Source organism: Schistocerca nitens, chromosome 6 (genome assembly GCF_023898315.1).
Source record: "Schistocerca nitens isolate TAMUIC-IGC-003100 chromosome 6, iqSchNite1.1, whole genome shotgun sequence".
In the NCBI taxonomy this organism is placed as follows: Eukaryota; Metazoa; Arthropoda; class Insecta; order Orthoptera; family Acrididae; genus Schistocerca; species Schistocerca nitens.
The window spans coordinates 741,621,261-741,639,951 of NC_064619.1; the positions used below are offsets into that span (position 1 = coordinate 741,621,261).

At 41.0% G+C, this 18,691-nt stretch overlaps 1 protein-coding gene across 3 annotated transcripts in view; it reads left to right on the forward strand.

The window, feature by feature from the left end:
• Window positions 1–18,691, forward strand: part of LOC126262781 (histone-lysine N-methyltransferase SETMAR-like) — a 67,295-nt gene that overhangs the window by 22,989 nt on the left and 25,615 nt on the right. The window lies entirely within an intron of this gene.

Genomic DNA, 18,691 nt, shown 5'->3' on the forward strand with positions numbered 1-18,691 from the left:
TCACCTGCATATGAAATACACAGAACCACATGCAACTTGACAAATTATCTAACATAGCTAAAATGAAGTCCTTGGTACCACAAAATCAAAACTCACCCATATAAATAATACCAAAACCTTCCAAAATCTCATCAGCTCCACGATATCTACCAAACACAATCCAAAATAATTACTAATAACACAACACAAAAATTCGTAAAAAAAGTTACCAGCTAAAGTCGTCCAACATGCAAATCTAGCAATATAGTGATAACAAATATATGTCACCAATACAATCTCTTGAATGGTCAGCATATATTTCTCACACCAGGAACAGCTTATAGAAAACCATTTGTTCTGCCACCAAGTAAATTGCATCATGTACCTGCAATTAAACTGAATGACTTTAGGAATTTAATTATGGTCAACATGTTGTCCCCATTGCAATGTGCAGGAACCCACTCATGAACTGTTCTGATGTATCCGTAACTAACAGAAAATGAACCATAAAATTAAATCTCAACCATAAACAACACACCATACTAATACCCAACTCCAAAGTAAAAAATGAATTAATTGCCCATAACTGTCAGTACCAAAATAACTCTCTAACAAACCCCCACAAACACTTAAAGTGTTATTCTTGCAAACAGTACTGCAGCACTCCAATGATTGCTAACAACACTTGCAAACAATTTATAAACAGAAACATCCCATACCAGAGATTGTCATGACATTCTTGAGCACATAATCTGCAAGCAGCACATTCCAAATACACTGCTCCACCATGATGTCACACAATGCAGCACTGTTAAATCACAGGTCGAAGCAAAAAGGTAACACAAGCCGTGGATGCGCCACATAATTATTTGGATTCTCATGGGGATTGTTTTGGTAAAATTTGTGATTTTGACTGATGTTTTTTGAATGCACTGCACTTTTTGTAATGACATTTATTTCATAATTTGAAAAAGGTAGTTACTGTCTTGTTATGAAATACGTCTGTCTGTTCCCCTCTCATAAACTACTGACAGCCAGTTGCTGCCACACCCATTTGCTTTCCCACCACAATATGCAGAGATCAGCACAATTGTCACATATTTGTTTTAATTATTTTGGAGGGTTAGTTTATAGTAGTCCCCTTTATTCTTCCACAGTTTAAATATACAGTACACTAAAATAATTGTCAGACATCTATATCATATGTGATGCAGTTTTATCCAAATTTACCTCTGTTGTGCTGAAATGCAGTTTTTATGTCATGGCAGCTGTAGAGTTTCAACCGAGCTATAGATCAGTGCTAGCCTTCTCAGTCACATTGTTTGGTGTCACCAGCTTTCAGCTAAATTGCCATCTTCCTTCCTAATCTAGACTTTGTATTAGACTACAGATCAATTTACCCATGAACAAAGATTTTGAGGGAAACAGTAACATTTTATTTACATGCAGGTATGACGTACATTGCAAGAGTTTTCAAGATGAAATCTGCAAATATTATCCAGCCTTCACATGTTTCAGCTGGGGATACAATAAAATTACATTTTCAGTATAGTTGTTCGTGTTGTTGTTGTCTTCATCAAAGGCTAGTTTGAAGCAGCTCTCCCTGCCAGTCTATCCCATGCAGGTATTTTCATATCTACTGCCACCTACATGCGCTCAAACTTTTTTACTGTAATTAGTGCAGGTACTGTTTTACTATTTTTACCCCAATACTTTCTTTCATTTCCAAATTGACCACTCATTGTAGACCCACATTTCAAAAGCTTCTGTTCTTTATCTACACAGTCCATTATCCACGATTCACTTCCTTATAAACAAAAATTCAGCGGTGGGTCATACGGAGTTGTATGTGTACAGTGCCCTCAGTCGCAGTGTTTACGGATTGTTAATTTTGTTTTCTGTGTGACGACTGGTCTAACGCAGCTGTACACACAGCCCTGTCCTCTGTGAGCCTCTTCACCTTTGCACAACTGCCACAACCAGCAGCCATTTGGACCTGCTCACTGTACTTGATCCTCAATCTCCCCTGTATTTTTACCCTCCTCCCGCACACTTCCCTGTTACCAGATTGACGATTTCTGCTCTGTAAACTACAGAAGTAGAAAAGTGTCCCAATATAGGTATTTGTTGTTTGTTTTAACTCACCAACTGATTAGAGAGAGAGGACAGTGCTGGTGATCAGAAATCCACATAAATTTGAGAATTTAACAAAGTCATTACTGTAACTGATGTCCTTGGTAACATTTTTCCATCACACATACTTCAATGTAGAGTTTGTTCAGGGCTACAGTCAATTGGGAAACACTGTTAGTATCCATGTTCATGTCTGGTGAAGGAGTCTGAGAGTCACACCTATATCTCGCATGTCCCTTTGTACAATAGTTGCACAAGACAGAACAGTAAGGGAATGACAGAAGATAAGCACATGGCCGCTGTTGTCATGCTGCTGCTGCTGCTTAGTATGACTGAGGAGGAGCTGAAGCAACGGTGGATACTTCACACCATACTTCTATCAGATTTCCTGCTGTCCTAGATACTTCAAAGACTGAGCAATGTTCAGAACACCCATGAGACAGGAATAAGTTCTTTCACAAACTTCCATATCAGGGGCCAAGCATATTATAGCATCGTTAACCATCGAATCAGCATAAAAGTCCTTATGGACTCAGTAACAAATTGGCAATGACAGCTAAACCTGTGAAGTTCGACTATCCAAACTCTGTACGAATGTTGCGGCCACTTTTGAAAACGGTAGAACTTGACATGAGCAGCAGTAACGTGAGTATGTTTGTAATGATGATTAGAGAGCAACTGACACGTTTCATCAAAAGAGAGACTGGGAGGTTCCTGAAGAGGAGCTAGCTGTCACAAATGGTGATAAACATGAGGAGAAATCCATGACAAAAACAAGTCTTACACAAGTTGGGATTGGCGACTCCAAAAGCTTGAAGCATTTTTTGTACGTATCCCAATCTTCCACAGAATTATTATATGGAGGAAGTGGTGGGGGGGGTTGCGTGAATGGCAATCGAACCTGGCATGTCAACGAGGTAGCCAAATTGTTTAGTGCCACAGAGAGAGCCTGCTCCTGGCCAGTGAGAGCTCGCTGATGTTTAACAAAAGAGTGAAAAATTTCTTCCACCGACACGATGGTTGTATATCGAACCAAGAATTGAAGCACACTTGTCGCCAAACACCTTGTAACAATGTACAAACAAAATATCAGAAGAAACACCAACCAAATTTTATTCTGGTTCCACCTGAAGAGATTCACAATAACACTGAATGATGTATGAAATGGTACAAAGTCTCATAACTATAGAACACATCATTATACAGTCTAGGTGAGCATACAACAAGTAAGTAAACATAAGTGAGGCACAGGGCCGAGTCTGCCAAGCTTGTATTGAGCTGTTGTGCACATGGCACAGAGCTTGCTATGCCGTCTGTCCAGATTGTGAGGCGACATCTCTAGGCTGGCTGTGAAGGCACTTGTATCACATGCTGTTTGATTGACACTTTGCTCTCAGCTTCAGGCTGTGATGGCTTCAGTTACATAGCTTGAGGCTGCAGTGGATGGGCACCACTGTTGTGGGCTGGCCTTGGGGGTCCAACGGACATCCAACACATGCGAGTCCTCCAATCGTCCTCACCAGTGGCCAATCCAGTTACTGCTTGAACTGAGGTTGACCCCACAGGTGGTGGTCGAGTGGGAGGTCGCCCCGGGACAAAGCAGGTGGTGAAAGACTTCCCAGGCGGCCGCACGTGAGGCCTCCCCGTTTGTCTGACAAACAGGTTCCAGGTTCTGTCTGTGACTCTCACTGTCGCTGAGCCAGATGCTATCGCCTGTCCTGTTTTAAAGGAAACCACTCAGCTTGCAAGATTCCAGGCAATCACAGAGAGTTGGATTATTGGTAGTTGGGAGCTCCAACATTAGGTGCATTATGGGGCCCCTTAGGGACTTGGCTGACAAGAAGAAAAAGAAAACCAATGTGCATTCCGCGTGCATACCAGATGGAGTCATTCCAGATGTGGAAAGGGTCCTCCGGGATGCCATGAAGAGTACAGGGTGCAGCCAACTGCAGGTGTTTGCTCACGTCGGTACCAATGATGTGTGTCACTTTGGATCAGAAGATATTCTCTCTGGTTTTGAGCGGTGAACAGAAGTGGTAAAGGCTGCCAGTCTTGCTTGCAAGATGAAAGCAGAGCTGACCATTTTCAGCATAGTCGACAGAACCGATCGTGGATCTCTGGTACAGAGGTGAGTGGATGGTATGAATCAGAGGTTCAGATGGTTCTGCGACTGTAGGCTCCAGATTCCTCAACTTGTGCCATAGGGTGGTTGGGTTTCAGGTTCTGCTAAATAGGCCAGTTGTCCACTATACGCAGGAGGTGGCTACACGGGTAGCAGGGGCTGTGTGGCATGGACAGGGTGGTTTTTTAGGTTAGAGGCTCTCGGGAAAACACAAGAAGGGCTTCAGTCACAAAGGGTGCAGGCTGAACACAGGTAGAACGTAGATACAGGAGCCATTGGTATAACAGTTGTAAATTGTCGTAGCTGTGTTGGGAAAGCACCAGAGCTCCAAGCGCTAATGGAAAGCACTGCTGCTCAAATCATCATAGGCACTGAAAGCTGGGTAAAGCCGGATATAAGCTCAGCTATAATTTTTGCGAAGAACCTAACGGTGTTCCGAAAGGATAGGCTAAACACGGTTGGTGGTGGCGTGTTTGTTGCTGTTAGAAGTAGTTTAACTTGTCGCGAAATTGAACTAGATACTTCCTGTGAGTTAGTATGTGCAGAGATCATTGTTGGCAACTGGAATAAAATAATAGTAGGATCCTTTTACTGACCTCCGAATTCAGATGATACAGTTGCTGAAAGGTTCAAAGAAAACTTGAGTTTGATTTCAAACATGTACCCGACTCATATGATAATAGTTGGTGGTAACTTTAATTTACCCTCAATATGTTGGCGAAAATACATGCTTAATTCCAGAGGTACACACAAAATATCATCCAAAATTGTGCTAAAAGCATTCTCTGAAAATTATTTCGAGCAGTTAGTTCATGAGCCCACGCGAATAATAAATGCTTGACCTCTTAGCAACAAATAATCCTGAGTTAATAATGAGCATCAAAACTGATACAGGGATTAGTGAACACAGGGTTGTTGCAGCGAGATTGAATATTGTAATTCCCAAATCCTCCAAAAATAAGTGAAAAATATACCTATTCAAAAAAGCAGATAAAAATTCACTTGATGCCTTCCTGAGAGACAATCTCCACTCATTCCAAATTAATAATATAAGTGTAGACCAGATGTGGCTTGAATTCAAAGAAACAGTATCGGCAGCAATTGAGAGATTTATACCAAATAAATTAACAAATGATGGAGTTGATCCTCCTTGGTACACAAAATGGGTTAGAACACTGTTGCAGAAACAATGAAACAAACATGCCAAATTTAAACAGACACAAAATCCCCAAGATTGGTGATCTTTTACAGAATCTCAAAATTTAGCATGGACTTCAATGTGAGATGCTTCTAACAGTTTCCACAGTGAAACTTTGTCTCGAAACCTGGCAGAAAATCCAGAGATTCTGGTCATATGTGAAGTGTGTTAACGGCAAGAAACAATTGTGCCTTCTCTGCACGATAGCAATGGAGATACTATCGAAGGCAGTGCTGCCAAAGCAGAGTTACTAAACACACCCTTCCGAAATGCGTTCACAAAAGAAGACGAAGTAAATATTCCAGAATTCGAACTGAGAACAGTTGCTAACATGAGTAACGTAGAAGTAAATATCTTCGGAGTAGTGAAGCAACTTAAATCACTTAATAAAAGCAAGCCTTCTGGTCCAGACTGTATACGAAGTAGGTTCCTTTCAGAATATGCTGCTGCATTAGCTCCATACTTTACAGTCATATACAACCATTTGCTCAACAAAATATCTGTACCCAAAGACTGGAAAGTTGCACAGGTCACACCAATATTCAAGAAAGGTAGTAGGAGTAATCCACTAAATTACAGGCCCATGTCATTAACATCGATATGTAGCGGGATTTTGGAACATATATTGTGTTCAAACATTATGAATTACCTCGAAGAAAACTGTCTATTGACACACAGTCAACATGGGTTTAGAAAACATCGTTCCTGTGAAACACAACTAGCTCATTATTCACATGAAGTGTTGAGTGCTATTGACAAGGGATTTCAGATCGATTCCATATTTCTGGATTTCCAGAAGGCTTTTGACACTGTACCACACAAGTGGCTTGTAGTGAAATTGCGTGCTTATGGAATATCGTCTCAGTTATGTGACTGTATTTGTGATTTCCTTTCAGAGAGGTCATGGTTCGTAGTAATTGACAGAGAGTCATTGAGTAAAACAGAAGTGATTGATGGCATTCCCCAAGATAGTGTTATAGGCCCTTTGCTGTTCCTTATCTATATAAACTTTTTGGGAGACAATCTCAGCAGCCATCTCAGGTCGTTTGCATATGATACTGTCATTTATCGACTAATCAAGTCATCAGGAGATCAAAACAAATTGCAAAACGATTTAGAAAAGATATTTGAATGGTGCGAAAATTGGCAGTTGACCCTAAATAATGAAAAGTGTGAGGTCATCCACGAGTGCTAAAAGAAATTTGTTAAACTTCGGTTACACAATAAATCAGTCTAATGTAAAAGCCGTAAATTCAACTAAATACCTAGGTATTACAATTACGAACAACTTAAATTGGAAGGGACACAGAAAATGCTGTGGGGAAGGCTAACCAAAGACTGCATTTTACGGGCAGGACACTTAGAAAATGTAACGGATCTACTAAGGAGACTGCCTACACTACGCTTGTCCGTCCTGTTTTAGAATACTGCTGCACTGTGTGAGATCCTTGCCAAATAGGACTGACAGAGTACATTGAAAAAGTTTAAAGAAGGTCAGTATGTTTTGTATTATCGCGAAATACGGGAGAGAATGTCAGGATCAGGGTCGGACATTATTAAAAGAAAGGCTTTTTTCATTGCGACGGAATCTTCTCACGAAATTCCAATCACCAACTTTCTCCTCCGAATGTGAAAATATTTTGTTGACACTGACCTACATAGGGAGAAATGATCACAACAATAAAATAAGGGAAAACAGAGCTCTACAGAAAGATATAGAGGTTCATTCTTTCCGTGCACTATACGAGATTGGAATAATAGAGAATAGTGAAGGTGGTTCGATGAACCCTCTGCCAGGCACTTAGATGTGATTTGCAGAGTATCCGTGTGGATGTGGATGTAGATGTGTATTTGAGATTTTTCTTGCAAGTGAATATTTTATGCATAGCACACTTTACTGGACTTTTGTTACCAGGTTTTCCTCATAGGTGGCACTGCCTCCCCTCTTAGTCCTAGCATCATTACCTTCTGATGTGGGTGGTGCAGATTCAGACAGTGTGATTTCTGTACAGCTCAGCTTGTAGCATTTTCTTTTGGAAGATGTCATTTGTCTCTTCATTTCCCCACCAATTAATGGCATGCCAAGATATTCTAGAAATAGTCTTCTTCACTGTAGGGTGTTTAATTTCCATTGGGGGTTAAGTTGCCTTAAATAACTCATTAGAGTTATATGCAGATATGCCAGTGATATCTGAGAACACAATAGGTCATCTGTTTGTCTTCCTCTTTACTGTATAATTTGCTACCATCTTATCTAATATGTCCCCAGATTCTTTTGTAGCATTGTAGTCTAAAATAATTTAAGGCTTTCTTCTGGTGCCATCATGATGCAGAATGCTTTGCAAAATAACAAATTTGTTTTTCTTTGTGATGTGTGGTACAATTTGTGTGTGCTTTTTGAAAGCAAATGTTGAAGTGTAATTAGAAGTGTGTGTCATGGACACGATTGAGTTCAGAATTGTTTTGGGTTTTGGCAATGAGCTGAGGCACCATTCCTTGCTTGACGTTTCCATTTGTGGTTGATGAAAGTAGATGCAAGCCTCATAGACTGTAACATTGTTTCCCAAAACTGCATCACATTCAATGTGGAAATAACGCACAAGTTCTTTACAGGCAACAATGCGAAAGTCTCTCAGTTTGACAGTCAACTGACGTGGCACCCACCTTGCAGGCACCTTATTACAGTACAGTTTGTTGTGAGCAGTATTCTGGGCTGAACCAATTCTAATCTTCAAACTTGTGGCAATTTTGTTTATAATTATGCATGTTTTCTCCTTTACAAGCTTCTCCACTAACGCAATGTTCCCATCGTTGCTACACAGTGAGCCTGCTCTGGTCACTTCCCACACCATTCGTACACTTGCTGCAGTGGCAAACACGAATCACTGTACTTGCTGCCATTCTGCCATTAATTTTAATTGATTTGACACCTTCACTGCACAAAAGACACATCACAGATCACTACTCAATAGCCAGCCGGTGTGGCCGTGCGGTTCTAGGCGCTACAGTCTGGAACCGCGTGACCGCTACGGTCGCAGGTTCGAATCCTGCCTCAGGCACGGATGTGTGTGATGTCCTTAGGTTAGTTAGGTTTAATTAGTTCTAAGTTCTAGGTGACTGATGACCTCAGAAGTTAAGTCGCATAGTGCTCAGAGCCATTTGAACCATTCACTGCTCAATAGTGCTACATATTGACAGCAGGGTGGCCGTCTTGTTTTGGATGCTGCTACCTTCTCCTGTGTTGTAGCATCACTTCACCATCTGTTGAGTACTTTCTGACCCTGAAGGAACACTACTGCCACCTACCAACTCCATCACACAACTTTTTGAAATTTTATGGAACTTAAAGATTTTCATTGGAATCATCCTTATATAAATTAGCTTATCTCTCTCCCATTTCTCCCAGAAATCCCTTATAGGTACAAACTTACCTGGTTTATGTCTTCGTAGTCTTGTCTCATGGCCATGAAATCAAATAACCCTTGATACCTTTTTGAATGTTTCTAATAACATTGTAGCTCTGAAAATTAAGCAAGCTTTATAGTCACCCATAAATCTTCAGTAAAGTCATTGCATGATTTATAAACTCCTGTTAATAACAACAGACATACATTAAGGTGACAAAAGTCATGGGACAGCAATATGCATATGAACAGATGATGATCGTATCGTGTACACAAGATGTAAAAGGGCGGTGAATTAATGAAGCTATCATTTGTACTCAACTGATTCGTGTGAAAAAGTTTCCAGCGTGATTGTGGTCACACAATGGGAATTAAAAGATATTGGATGCAGAATGGTAGTAGGAGCTAGACACGTACGACATTCAATTTCGGAAAATATTGGGGAATTCATTATTCTGAGGTCCATAGTGTCAAGTGTGTGCCAAGATTATCGGATTTCAGGCATTACTTCTCACAATGGACAACGCAGTGGCCAAAGAACTTCACTTAACGACTGAAAGCAGTGGCATTTGCATAGAGTTGCTAAAGGACAAGCAACACTGTGTGAAAACCTCAAAAATCAATGTGGGATGTACAACGAACATATCCATGTGGTGAAATTTGGTGTTAATCGGCTGTGGCAGCAGACAGCCAATGCGAGTGCCTTTGCTAACAGCACGACATCTCCTGCAGCACCTCTCCTGGGCTCATGACCATGTCAACTGTGTTGAATTGTGCCTACTCGTCAGCTATGGGGTGTCTAGGAAATCTGCTTTCTCGGATCGCTAGACAATTCAAGCAAATTTTATCAAAGATTTTTATTATGAAATGAATCAATGACAATACTTAACTTTGAGGTTGACAAAGATGTGTCACAAGCAAAAGGTGACAGACAATATAATCAGTGTCCTTCAGTATAACAATTCCAATACAGTTGAAGTAATACAGTGGATGCTTCTATCCAGGTCACTGGTCATTACGCTTCTGTAGAAATAGGCCGTGACCAGTCGGCGTAGTGCTTATGTCGTCTCCGCATAGAGGTCGCTGCCGTCACATTGTCATCCTAGAGAGGGGTTGGTCAGCGTGCAATTGGCTGACAATTTATCACGGCCCTCTCTTCTCTGTCGTTTCTGACTGGCATTCGGGCACTTGACTTTACACCATAACTGACTTGACCATAGATGACTGGAAAGCTGTGGCCTGGTCAGATGAGTCCGAATTTCAGTTGGCAAGAGCTGATTGTAAGATTCGAGTGTGGTGCAGACCCCATGAAGCCAGGCACCCAAGTTTTCAACAAGGCATTGTACAAGCTGGTGGTGGCTCCTTAATGGTGTGGGTTACGTTTACATGGAATGGACGGAATCCTCTGGTCCAACTGATCCAGTCGTTGGATGGAAATGGCTATGTTCAGCTACTAGGAGACTATTTGCAGCCATTCGTGAACTTCATGTTTCCGAACAATGATGGAATTTTTATGGATGACAGTGTGCCATTTCACCAGGGTAAAATTGTTTGTGACTGGTTTGAAGAACATTCTGGACAATTTGAGCAAATGATGTGGCCACCTAAATCACCCGACATGAATCCCATCGTACATTTATGGGACATAATTGAGAGGTCGCTTCATGCACAAAATCCTGCACCAGCAACACTTTCGCAGTTATGGATGGTTATAAAGCTGAATGACTCAGTATTTCTGCACGGAACTTGCAGCAACCTGCTGAGTCCATGACATGTCAAGCTGCTGCACTACACCAAGCAAAAGGAGGTCCCACACTATGGTAGGATGTATCCCATGACTTTTGTCACCTCAGTGTATGTAAGCAGTGTTGTCGTAACTGCCGTCCGTTTCACGTCTGCTGTGCAGCGAGCTACGTTAATTTAAGTATTAACTGTATTTTTCTTACTTGTCACTTCTTCTTCCGTGTGGTTTTGCTTTTAGGAAGCTTTAATTGTCAAGTGCTAGTAATAGTGTTCCATAGATTTCGTGTTTGTTTTGAATACAGTCAGAGAGTACCTTTAGTCAGCTTTAGTGCCAGTAGTGCTAGCATTTGTTTTGAATACAGTCCAGAGACAGGTAGTGCTTATTTTCATTGTTTTCAACAAGAAGTGTCTAGTAACCACAGTTTAGTCAGCTATCAGCTGCCTTTAGTGAATTAGCAGTCTAGTTAAAAGTTGATTAACTCTCTACAGTAAACTGATTTCTTAGGATGGATAGGATGTGTGACTGCTGTGTACGGACGCAGGAGGAGTTGGCCACTGTTCGCAAACAGCTGAACATGTTGATGGCTGCGGTCAGCCGTCTTCAGGCTGCTGCCTCAGAGTGTAGCGGCAGTGGGGAGTCTGGTGCATCGCATGGTACACCCCAGATGTTACATGCTTCATCCACTGTCCCTGCTGTCGAGACATCTTTGCGGGTACCGGGCATGGTTGGGCCACCCTCTCCCCAAGGGGAGTGACGGGTTCAGCGGCATTTGCGGCGCACGAGGCAGAGGGTCAATGTGGACGCTGGCCATGTGGCATTGCCCGCTCTGCCTGTGAGTGGACATGTGGCCGCTCCTTCAGCAAGGTCCGAGCAGGCACACAGGGGGAGGGGTTTATTAGTTATTGGGAGCTCCAACGTTAGGCGGGTGATGGAGCCCCTTAGGGAAATAGCAGAAAGGTCGGGGAAGAAGGCCAGTGTGCACTCTGTCTGCTTGTCGGGGGGGGGGGGGGGGGGGGGGGTCTCATCCAAGATGTGAAGGAGGCCCTGCTGGTGGCGATAGAGAGCACTGGGTGCACCCGACTGCAAATTGTTGCTCATGTCGGCACCAATGACTCCTGCCATCTGGGTTCAGAGGTCATCCTCAGTTCGTACAGGCAGTTGGCAGAATTGGTGAAGGCGGAAAGCCTCGCTCGCAGGGTGGAATTTGAGCTAACTATTTGTAGTATCGTTCCCAGAACCGATCGCGGTCCTCTGGTTTGGAGCCGAGTAGAAGGCTTAAACCAGAGGCTCAGACGATTTTGCGGAGATCTCGGGTGCAAATTTCACAATGTGTTCTAATAATGAAGGTTAAAATACGTAGGGCTTAGAAAGACCTGAACAGCTGGGGGAGTATTTTCGTGAATGGCAAACGAAGAGTCCATGTATATATTTTTTGTCAGAATATACTTCAATGAGGGACAAATAAAGTCAATGAAGGAAATTTATTAAAACCAAATATTTTGAAAATGGTAGGCAATCAAGAATCCTCGTTGCTCAAAACAGACCTGAGAAGCTTCAAAGCTTAAACAGTGTACCATCCATCATTGACTATAATAGAATGTTGTGATGGCAGATGTAACATGCTCCTTGTTTCCTTCATTCAGTGCAGCAATATACTGCCTCTGTCACGTGTGAGGATAATGTCTACTATGATAAATTACACCAGATTCATCTTTTTCAAGTAGAGTAATCCTGCAAGGAAGTTAAGCAGCTTGGTTTCTATTAAATTATGCATACAGTGTCGAGGTCTTCAGCATTACTCTTTGAAAAAAATGTGTGTGAATGCTTTACTGTTTGCAACTGGTGAGGTACCAAAGAAATCCTAGTGACATTAACACTCTTGCAAGAGTTGCTTGTTAGTGGTCCCCAGTGTGTTTCAGCCTATCAAAATTGGTGGGCAATGGGGTTTGCCAAACTTCAGTAATCAGAGTAAGACAATCTTGGCATTCGTACTACTGCTTTTGTGTAGACTGAATCTGCTTTTGATGATTTTTGGTCTTCTACATAACTGTGATAGAGTTGTTTAATGTTACTATATCATTATTATATTTTTTGCAGAAGTAAGAAGTATCCCTTATGGGTAAGCTAACAGCAAATGCTGCCAGTTTTGTCATAGTTGCCATCACAAGTGATGCCAGTTGATTTGCAGCATAAAACTGTCCCAACTACTGTGGAAAATTAATTGCACACAAAGATACAAAGGAATTAATGACATTAGCTGCCAGTGGGCATTGCTTTAAATAAATGGGGAAAGTTGAACATTTGTGCTGGACCTGGATTCAAACTCGAGTATCCAGCTTATTAGGTAGATGCACTGATCACTGCATTGTACAGAGACAAAAAAAAAAAAAAAAAAAAAAAAAAAAAAAAAAAAAAAAAAAAAAAAAATCTCACTACTGTTTTTGTAAATGATGAAAGTCTATGTGAATGCAGCTTGCCGCTAACTTGATGTAATGTTTTGTCTGTACAGAAGTGTATCTGTCGCCTTTATCGCTCTTTCACTCTCACACATAAATCGTTACAATAAAGTCAGGGCTTTATGTTTTCTTAATAGGCTGATCCTTGAAAAGACAGACAAACAATTATGCTAATTGAGGATTCTGAGTAATTTCTAGAATTTCACTCGCTCCCTCTCTCTCTCTCTCTGTCCTTTATCTGTGTACAATTAAAATCTATTATTTACATGAAATCAGCCTAGTAGAATCTCTGGTGGAGCCCCTCGTCTTAATATTCAGCGGCTGGCTTGCTAGAAAAGATCTTTGCATTTGTTATTATTATTAAGCGCTGCATTCAGTTGGGAAAATCGATCGTTTGAACAATTCGTTCAGTTTACGACAGATCTAAAATTTCAGATGTGGACGAAGCCTTTTTGGACGATTTATAAAAACTCAGAGATTGCAGGCTCTCTCCGTCACAGCTGAAACTTCCCAATTAATTACAGGGCCCAGACAATCATCAATGATTCAGACAGAGAACTCATTCGTCATTCACTCTAGAATAAAATGGTCACAAACCTTATTTCTGAGGAAAATTGTCTATTGAATCCATTTCCGTACATGTTCCGTTTTCTGTGGATTTTCAGTCTCATGAAAGTTGCTTTTACAGTCTCTCTTTCTCTTGACCTATCACACTAGCAGCACAAACTTCCTTTCTCGCTTTAGCGCGAAGAAGAGTAAACAAATCTCTTTTAGAAATCCAAAAAAACTCCCAACCGATACTTTCTGAAGCTGTTCCTTTCTCTCTCTATAATAACCATGGAGCATACATCTTTGTACCTCTGTTGTTCCCAAAGGATAAACGTACTAGAAAAATACCTTGGCGTCGACGAGCTGTCGGCGCATATATTACTAGGAAATCTGATTAGATACTTTTCAAACGTAAATAAATGTGAATGATTTGATTGACCATTATTAATTATTGCGTGGTAGAGGGTAATTTTCCGTGGGGAGATTACAATGCCCCTCGCAGCGAGCGAAGTTTGTGAGCTCAATTTTCTTTCACCGAACACACTTCGCGAGCTATCTATTAGCGTGGATAACCCGGAAGTGATGATTGTCAGTCCTCCGACTGAAAAAGAATATTATTTTTGTAACAGACGAAGAAAAGAAATGTTGAAGACAGAAGAAATGAAGAGACAGGTACCGCGGCTGTATTGCTTTTACGTGCATCTAGGTGTTATGTTTGCTGTGCACAACCAAGGAAGATGATCTTTCATGAACTGATGTCAGGGTCTACCCATTCGGGAACTTTCTTAAGCAGGGAAACCTTGGAAAACCTCTTAAGCTTAGACCCCCAGCCTACGGTACATAGAAGATAGGAAAGCCTATAGAAGAACAAAAATGATTTTGAAATTCATCTCTAAAGGAAAGACAGGGATCAATTTGTATCACGATTTGGAAAAGAGTGGTTTGTGCCTCTAGCAAAAAAAACGTTTTACAATAAATAACGTAAATTCTCGTTTTACAATCTTGCTCCAAGTACAATATCTTGCGGTGCTAAACTCCCCCGGGTCTTGCATGTCCCCGACGTCCACATTTGTAGTCGGTCTTCTACGCGGCCCCCTTTGTAGTTGATCTTCTACGCGGCCCACTTTGTAGTTGATCTTCTACGCGGCCCACAATGGGAAGAGTAGAAGGGACAGGGATACTCGAATTCACATGCAACATTCATTCCAAAAGAATTAGCAATGACCAAAAGGGAAACTCTTCCTGTAAGACAACTGATTAGGTTGCACCGTCCAAAATTCTCCTTTTTGAAAGCAAAATCCTTATGGCTTCATGGATCCTTTTTGTTACGACGTACTTCAAGAAATTCAACCATTAACTAATGATGTTGCCAAAAGCATCATCCAATTTACTCTCGTTTGAATACTCCTTTTGACTTTGCCTCCCCACTTGTGCTTATAAGTCCAAAAATTTTAACAGATTTACTATGACTGATTTGTTCTTCGTAATTTAAAGGATTCATGTAACTTACTATAGATTTTGGATTCAAATCATCGAATAATGGAAAGTGTAGTTCATTTTACACCAAGACATCATCCATATTTCCTTGATAAGTCATATAATTTAGCTATACTCAAAACCTTTTCTTCTAAATACATATATTTTTACGCTTGAGTGCTGAAATGTAAAAGTTATTAGCATTGGGGAATGCGAATTCGCTTCTTTCATTTACTCTCTGATTCATACGGCGTTCATCCATGCTCATATATGGAAATGGATTTTCCAAACAAAATTCCCAAACGAACATGAACCATTAAATTACTCCTAATTCTATGAATATTACTTTTTTTTAAAGCATTCATTAATAAATTAAAAACTCTTAACTTCTAATTATACCACCTATTCCTTTTAAAGTTCAACACGCGTTTGGTGCGAGTCTCTTACAAAGTATATCTGTGTCGTCTCTATCGATTTTAATTCTCGCGCCGACGTCAACTGTTTTGCGCGGGAAATTATCTTTGCGGCGTTAACCGTCACTCACAATTCACTGCCACAACACATCCCTTCATACGTTTACACATCTAAGCGATCACATGAGATTATATATGAATATTCACTTGGAACCTCTTTTAATTATTCAGCGTCATTTGCAGGAAACATTTCATTCTTCTTGAAGGTCAGTTAGATCCTTAATCATTCTTGATGACATTAGCAATGCTAAAGTTCTATATTCACCCCAACACAAGTGAAGCCTATCTCCACTATCTTCTTTACAACACTCGATAATAATAGTTAGTCACTATTTCTATACTCTATGTCACTGATTAACTATTTCAATTTACAGGTTTCTATCACTACACACACACAGTTTATTATTATGTTTTTTACGAGCGTTCATTTCTGTCACTCGGAACACCATTCCTCACTATCTTCTAATCTTCATTATATTTTTTTAAGTCGTTATGAGAAAATAACCCTTTTCTTTTGTTCGATCCCGGGTATGCTGTCACGACCAACAATGGGGGGCAGTATGGGCTTGTGGAGGGTTCGATCAAACCCCATTTCAACATGCGATCTATTTCTTTTTGAACTTGAGCCTTTAACCTCCAGGGAACAGGATAGAAAGTTCTACAATATGTTTCGTGCGGCTTAACGTAGAGATGGCATATGTATCCCTTAATAACTCCTGGCCTTTCATCAAACACGTTTTCATACACTAATAATAATTCTTTGAGCTGCTTCTTCTGATCTTCAGCAATGCAGTCGGATTCATTTAACTTCTCATACACTAATTGACCGAAATCTCCTTTGACTTGGACCTCATTATTTACGTGCTGTTTAGAATTCTGTGCAGTCCTGATTACTTGCACGCTGATCCCACTATTATATTTTCTGGTAAGGCTTTCCCTTTTCAACAAGTCCAACTCAATTTCTTGTTTATTTACATTTAACCAAATTTTTCCTGTTTTAAAATCTATTCTGCATCCGTATTGACGTAGGCTGTCGACTCCGATAATGCAGTCTACCACCAAATTTTTTACAAGGAATGTGCTTAATATTGCTACATTTCCGACTTCTACACTAAGTAGTGACTGCACTTTTACATTAGCCGATCTAGCCCCAACGGCGCCTATTATTCTGCAATTTTGAACTGGAAAAATTGGTACTCGTCTTATATTTCTGATCTTGTTGAATAGAGCCTCCGAAATAACATTTGTGGTTGCAGCTGTGTCTAAAACCACCACTATAGGTACAGTCTCCAAAATGACTTGCACTTCGGCTACTGCCACCTGTTCCTTATCCTCATCTTGGAGTTGTAAGTCCTCGGTCAATTCATCTGCCAGTAATCGTCCATCATTATACGTTAGCATGGGTACACATATCCTGTTGCCTCTCAACCTATTGTTGACCGCTCCTCCGGGGCACGAGTGGGTCCTTACAAGTTTGTTGGATTTTGATTCGCCTGGTGGTTGACATCGTCCGTCACTTCGGTAATTACCAGTTGATTCGCAGATGTCCGTCCCCACTGATGTTGGTTGTTTGAGTTTATTCCCCCCGGTTGATTCCACTTTCTATTACCGTTATTGTTCCAAGCTTGCGGTCTGAAATTCCTTTTGTTTCCCCATACGGGATTGTATCGTTTCCCATTCCTGTTGTTCCTTGGATAGCCCCTCGCAAGACTATTGCCGGTATTATTATTGAGATTTTGAGGGGTTTCTCCACTATTTATCGATCTCTGTGCGTTCCCTTGCCTACCATTTGCCGGAGGTTCTATCTCCCTATATTGGAATCTATTGTTACGGGCTTTCTGGTTGTTCTCTTCTATAATGTCTATATGATCTAACGTCGTGAGGAACGACTCCAGGTCTTTATCGTTCCCGTAAATTAATTGATTCCGTATGTTAGTTGGTAATCTTGCCTTAAGTATGTTTATTATATCTGGCAAAGGCATAGGTCTGTCCCAATATCTGGTTTTATTTATATATTTTTCAAAATACTTCCTAAGGCTTCCCTTTGAAAAAGAGAAAGGCTCTGGGTAGAGCACCTCCTGCCTTAGGCGTTCCTGTACCCCTTCTGACCAGAACTTTGCTAAAAACGCTTTCTCAAAATCGTCATATGTCGAGCAAACAGAAGTCATGTCCGAGGCCCAGATCGCCCCCGAACCTTGTATATACCCAGTAACGAAACTGATCTTCTGCCACTCCGACCAATTTCTGGGTAGCACTCCTCTAAAACTTCGAATAAAAACAATCGGATGGACCTCCCTTTTGTCAGTGTTAAAAATCTGAAATTGCCGATGCTTTATCATTTTTTCTTCGGCATGGCAAAGGCTTTCGTAATCTCCGTCAGATAAAACTTCACGCGAACAACTAGCTCGTGGCAATTTAATATTTGAGTTACTTACACAAGTTGGTATTGTGTGCGAATGTGCAGTAACTGGCTCTATAGTCGCCGCCACCTTCTGCTGCTGGCCTGTATTCATTTGTTCTGAGCCTTGTTGTGAAACGCGTATCGACTCTGCGATCGTTTGTTTCCAATGCTTGAAATCAGCACCTAACTGCTGTCGCACTTCCTCAAGTCCTTTAGCAAACAAATTCTCTTCCTGTTTGCCACATAGACTCTGGAATGCTGCTTTAACATTTTGCTAAACGTTTTTACACATTAGCCTTTTGTTTTCTAATGTGATTTCGGATAATTTACCCGTTAATACATTAATTTGGTGGTCTATAACGTCTTGACGTTCTGTCAGATGTTCGACACTTTCCTTTAGGTTAGTCTGCGTACGTGCCAGTTCAGGAAGTTGCGCAATTGCACATGACATGTTATCTTGCTTTTGTACTAATTGCGGAACCATTTCCACCTGTTCCCGTACGGTATCTATCTTAATGGCCACATACTCCTTCATTTCTACACGTACGCGGTGAGTAGATTCCTCACATTGAGCTTTAACCAATTCTATTTGTGCAGTTAATTTTTGTTCCGTCTCTTCGGCCTGATCTTTAAGTTCCTTTGTCTTTGCCTCTAGCCGCTGCTCTAATTCGGAAAAACTGTCGTGTAACTGCTGCTTAATCTCAGCTTTCAGATTTTCCTGCCCCTCATTAACTGAGGCAAACTTCGCGTTAATGT